The sequence below is a fragment of the Neophocaena asiaeorientalis genome, unplaced genomic scaffold (genome assembly GCF_003031525.2).
Source record: "Neophocaena asiaeorientalis asiaeorientalis breed wild unplaced genomic scaffold, Neophocaena_asiaeorientalis_V1.1 scaffold171, whole genome shotgun sequence".
Lineage (NCBI taxonomy): Eukaryota > Metazoa > Chordata > Mammalia > Artiodactyla > Phocoenidae > Neophocaena > Neophocaena asiaeorientalis.
Genome location: NW_020174013.1, coordinates 7,527,642 through 7,533,581, shown reverse-complemented (window position 1 = coordinate 7,533,581; position 5,940 = coordinate 7,527,642). Strand labels below are relative to the sequence as shown.

Genomic DNA, 5,940 nt, shown 5'->3' with positions numbered 1-5,940 from the left:
GATTGGAATTATTTTCCTTGATGATTACACTTCAAAGGGATGGCTCCCAGGTCCTTGAGGAAACATTCCTGAGTTGTGAGACTGGCCAGAGGCTTAAGTAGCCATTACAAAGATTTACATACATTTGACAAGGACAGAGAAAGAAATTCAGAAAGTAAATGGAGAAGGGGAAAATCTCTCTGCTTATTTTCAGAGGGGAGAAAATTTGTATTTGCCCTTATACTTATTCCAGCACTTAAGGTCAGTCAGTATGCTCAGAGATTAACTCTATACACTATATTTTCACTCCATTTATTTATATTCAATTTTATATTGCCTTGTAAATTTTTTGAAGTCATTTTCTTAGACCGATATATAAACTCACAGTTAAATATTATATATTCTCTTTATATAAACTCACAATTCCTCTGCCAAGAAGAGGATTCAGTAAATCTTGTGAAATGATTGACAGCTTTCAGCTTCAAGCACCTGGGAGCAACTGTGAAGCTGTTGCAGTTCAATCCACTGATCCCCAGACCAGTGTCAGGCAGGAGCCATGTGCTGGGGACCAAAGACAATAGATGAGTCTCTGCCCTCTTGGAGGTTATGAACAATCATGTTCCAAGAAATGTGTGAGTAGAGGATATATTCAAGTCTGCCTTATTACTGGCTCCCAAGCAAGATCGATGAACCTTGAAATAATGCTTGGAAAATTATCAATCCACCTATCTATTCATCTCTCTCTCTCTCTCTATCTATCTATCTATTTTTACAGTCAGGTCTGCTCTCAAAGGAAGTATAAATATTTTTTACTGCTCTCATTGGGATTCATATTTGACAACAAAAATAGCATTCACTCTGAACAAATGAATGGAAAGCCATTTACAAGGGTAACTAACACAATGAAAATAAGTAAAACTATGAGGTCGAGGACAGAGACTTGAGATACTGAGTAAGATTAATCTTTGTTAAAAAATAAACTGAGGCATATTGAACATTTTAAGAGCTTATTTGAGCAAAAGTCTATTCCAATTGGGCAGCCCCAAACCAGAAGTTGTTAGAAGCGTTCCCCCCACAGGAGCTGGTGGGGGGCGGTGGGCCGGCGGTGAGGGTGAGCCTTTTATAGAGAAAAGGTGGAAGCAAAGTAAGGAAATTACTGATTGGCTATAGCTAAAGCCTAGATGGCAGTTTGTGATTGGTTGTCCTAACTTTTCAGCATTTGCACGCTTAGATTTTGGTTTGCTTCCGTAGGCGGCCAGTACATCAGAGCCACCTCAGTCTAATGGCCTCCTTGCTGAATTAATGTTAATACCTTTTAAGTTAACCTTATAGGATGGCATTAGATTGGAGTTTAGTGGTCTGGTTTGAACAGTCTTAAGAGCTTCCCAGACTCCTGTGTAAAAAAGCAAACATTACTGGCAGGGATCTCACTTCAAGCCTTTATCAATGAAGTCTTCCTTAACTTTTTACTCTCAGTCAGTAGCTTTAGAACAGGTCTCCACATGGGAGTGTGGGGAGGGGGAGGTAAATCTGGTGATCCTGGAGGAAAAACAGCCACCCAAACGGAAAACACACTGCCTGCCAACCAAACTGAAGCTACCTCTGTTTTGCTGAGGGCCTGACCTAGGAGAGGAATGGGCTGCACTAGGCAGTGTTTCCAAGGTGAGCCTTACTGATGACCTAGATGGGTGGGATGGGAGGGGGAGAGAGGGAGGCCCAAGAGGGAGGGGATGTATGTATATGTTTAGCTGATTCACTTTGTTGCACACCAGAAACCAACACACCATGGTAAAGCAATTATACTCCAATAAAAAAATGAATTAATGAGAATGAAACTTGTTTTTGCACTTCTCAGAGCCTCTACATTGAATTTTCTCTCCCTTCAAAGCCCCTACAAGCCTTCACGCCATTCCTTCTCCCTGGCCTGCTACCTTGGCTGACTCTTCAGTACAGGGCCCTGCAAGATCTGACTCTCCCACCTTCCTACTTTTCTTTTTCCTCACATTGTAACTTACCTATCTATTTACTCAGGGGTCTAATAAATCAGGAGTTAAAAGGAGCCCTTAGAGGGTCAAGATCTGGTTTTATTCATCTACGTTACTCTGGCACCTAATATCTGGAGGCTGTACAAGGATGATTATCAAGCAGTTGCTGGATATATTAATATATGTTAATGGAAGATACTAGCTTAAAGTGTTTCCCTATGGATAGCCAATAATTTGGAGGGAGATATTTTTGAGGAAGGTAGGCCTTCTATTCCTGTCTCCTTTCAGGAGAAATACCAACTCCATTTGTTAGACCATCCCGGAATATTCTGGGACTGGAGGTGACTTGGCCACTGCCTGAATGCGAATAAGAAAAAAGGAAAACATTAAAGGCCCCCCTGAGGTTTCCCATATGGCAGGGGGAGGGGAAATCAGGTAGGAAGCCTCATGGAACAATGAAACAGGCACTGCTCTAAAATCCAAGCACAATCAAGTGCTCTCTGTAACCTGATTCCACAGTTCACTTTCAATTTAGCCACATTATTACAGATTTATTAAAAGGAACTTAAATCTTTGAATGTATGCTTACTTATACTTAACCAGAATTTGACCCATAATACTCTCAGCGCTGTTGTAACTCACAGAATGTCCTAGATATACTGTGATCTTATTTCTAATAGCTGAATAAGCTAATCCCCATAAAGCCACATGAGTACTTCACTGTGATGTAGTACAAGGAAGAATTAGGATGTTCTTAGTAGGCAACTGCAATAAGCTACCTGCTGAGTCATTGAGCTGATCTATTTTTAATCCAATGAGCAAAACTCCTATTTGGTGTGACCTTATCTGAATGCTCTCCTCTGTGGAGCTTGTAAAAACTATACCACTCCAAAAAATGGAGGAAATATTCATTTTCATTATTCCCTGACAAGATGATCATTCTGTTAATTCGGTTGGACAAAAATCTTTTATTTTAACTAGAAATCAAATAAGTATTACCTTAATGAAGACAGACAGGCAGCCAAGTTGTAAAAACAAAACAAAATGAGAAAAGTTCAGTACAACTAAATGTCTGTTTTTCTTTGAGAATTTACCTTAGTAATAATTACTGGAAATGCATTAGTCATGGTGAAAATTATATTCTTATTTTACATATACTTCTCTGCTGGCACAGAAAAATGAAACTGGCTACAGTCACCACGTGATACTGCTTTTGAGAGTCCCAAATTAGATGAGCCCCTGGTTTTGTTATTGGCAGAAAATGTCCCATCATGATTGTGAAACTCCTGCTGAAAAAAAAGAACCAATAGTGTTTGTAAAACCACTGCAAAATAGAAATACTAAATAGAAAAAAAAAATCTTATAATTTGGTACCATTTGTTAATGATTTTCTCTTCAATTTCCACAAGAAAAGAAATAATTTGACGCTAATTGTTTGAAAAGGTTGAGAGAGGTGTTAATGTCCAGTGTTAGTTAATTGTCTCTTGGTAAGAAAATCACTTTAGATAAGGGAGAAAACCTCATCGTAAAATTGTGTTGGATGAGAGGACAATTGTTCTATCAGGTTTAAGAGTTTTTGGCCTATGGAGATAGGATTCACTATTGCTATTTTAGATGAATTTCTTTTAATAGACTTCAGTAAGTTAACATAATCAATATGCATCTTATAGCAAGAGACACACTTTCCTTGCTATAGTCTTTGGGGCATGGCTCTAGGGACCCCATTTCCATTTTTGAGTCAAACTACCAGCAGTCTCTTTAGCTTTCACCACTAATTTGCTAGAGTTAAGGCTATCCTTAAATCTATGGATGATAATTTCTCAGGAAGGTAGAGGACCCTAAGACTAGTTAAGACTAACAATGGGAAATTCTTTTTGAGTTCCTTTCACCTTTCAAATTCACCATGCATATTTGTGTGGTCAAAATAAAATTCAAAATAGTCATTGAAAATTACTTTTACCTTTCATTGCAGATATCGCATGTTGCCTATCCTATGTCTACACTTCTCTCCTTCATTCCTAATGAAAATCAAATTTTTTCAGAGTGGCAGAGTACCCAATTAAAAATATTCACTTCCCTGGTCATCTTTGCGGCTAGCAGTGGCCAGGCAACCCAGTTCTGGCGGATAAAATATAAGTAAAGTCTACAAGATGGAGTTTCCAGAGAAGCTACTGTTTTCCTGTTTCAAAGGATCAGACTCAGTTGGTTTAGGACTACTGTATTCTCCATTTTTCTTTCCCCCAATATTCCTGCCTAGAACATGGATTTGATGCCTGGAGGTACAGTATCCAATCTTACAACCATGAGGACAAAAGCCACAAAGAAAGGATAGTAGAGTAGGATGCTAGAAGGAACTTGCTGACATCCTTGAGCAGCTGCACCAGCCCTAAACAGCTTGCATCTATGAATGCCAAATAAAATGCATGTGGCCCAGTTACATTTGTCCCATGGGACACTTATACTAAAAAATTGTTTATGTGAAATTCAAATGTAACTAGATGCCCTGTATGTTTATTTGTTAAAGCTGGCAACACTATCTGCTTCTAGACTTCCTGCTATTTGAAAATTAAATTCCTATTTGGTTAAGCTACTACTGTAGTCAAGTTTCTATTATATGCATCTGAAGTCAACCCCTGATTTTTTAAAAATAATTAATTGTTATAAATTATTTTAGACTTTTCCTTAAAGCCCTAACTTTTAGATTAACTATTTGGAATTATGAGCTACATAATATTTTCTTTCTTAGAAAATGCAATCCAGATATAGCAATTGTTAAATTAATTAAAAAGGAGGTCATTAAACTGAGATGGTTCTAATGTGTTAGTGGCATTACATAAGCAAACCAAACCCAATCCTGTAAATTTCTCAAGGTTAAGAAATTAAATTCTAAGGACAACCGATCATAAACAGCCAATAAGGTTTTCCCAAGTAAAGTGAATGCTTAAGCTATAGCCCATCAAATAATCTCCTTGCTTTGCTTCCTTCTTCTCTGTAAAATCTTTCCCCTAGCTCCTGTTGGTGGAGCACTTTCCAGTTTGGTGATTTGATTTAACTTTGGTGATTTGATTTAAACTGATTTTTGCTCAAATAAACTCTTAAAAATTTTAATATGCCTCAATTTATCTTTTAACAGTTCAAATCATTGGGTATTTGTTCTACCAGAAGTTAGCACTTGAAACTTAATAGCATTAATAAACAGGATTCAAATTTGTTTTCCATATGATTCATCAAAAGAAGCAAAAAGATTTAAGGCAATAATCCCAACATCAAAACACAACATAGGGACTTCCCTGGTGGCGCACTGGTTAAGAATCCGCCTGCCAACGCAGGGGATATGGGTTGGGTCCCTGGTCTGGGAAGATCCCACATGCCGCAGAGCAACTAAGCCCGTGCGCCACAACTACTGACCCCGTGTGCCACAGCTACTGAAGCCTGCGTGCCTAGAGCCCGTGCTCTGCAACCAGAAGCCACCACAGTGAGAAGCCCGCGAAATGCAACGAAGAGTAGCCCCCACTCGCTGCAACTAGAGAAAGCCCGCGCGCAGCAATGAACACCCAACACAGAAAATAAAAAACCCCAAAAACATACATAGGTCACTTCAAAAAGGGCTTGTGGGACCAAAACCAGGAGCTCTTAAATGCTGCAACCAAAGACTGAAGTTCTCCAAAGGTTGTGATCACTCAATTGTGCTGTGTTTTCCTGAGGAGATAGAAGCCTTAGCCACTCATATCCATGATTGGTGATGTGGGGAAGTAAATAAAGTCTCCCAAGTTTAACCAAAACTAACAATCAAACAAACAAAAAATTATATACATGAAATGTAAGTAACCTAGTAAATTCAAAGGGAACTATTATTCATGGAATAACTGATATATTTGTAGATTTACTTACATTCTTTACTGTACCTATAATACCAAATGACTCAAATTATTGAAGATAAACTAATTCAATTGAATTATTGACTACTGTACTTATC

At 38.3% G+C, this 5,940-nt stretch overlaps 1 non-coding gene across 1 annotated transcript; it reads left to right on the top strand.

Moving 5' to 3' along the window:
- The first annotated feature begins 5,554 nt into the window (after positions 1–5,554).
- On the top strand, positions 5,555–5,679 carry LOC112405286 (small nucleolar RNA SNORA25). Its single transcript, XR_003004310.1, has one exon. It is a non-coding gene; the product is annotated as a small nucleolar RNA SNORA25 (small nucleolar RNA).
- Positions 5,680–5,940: the final 261 nt, after the last annotated feature.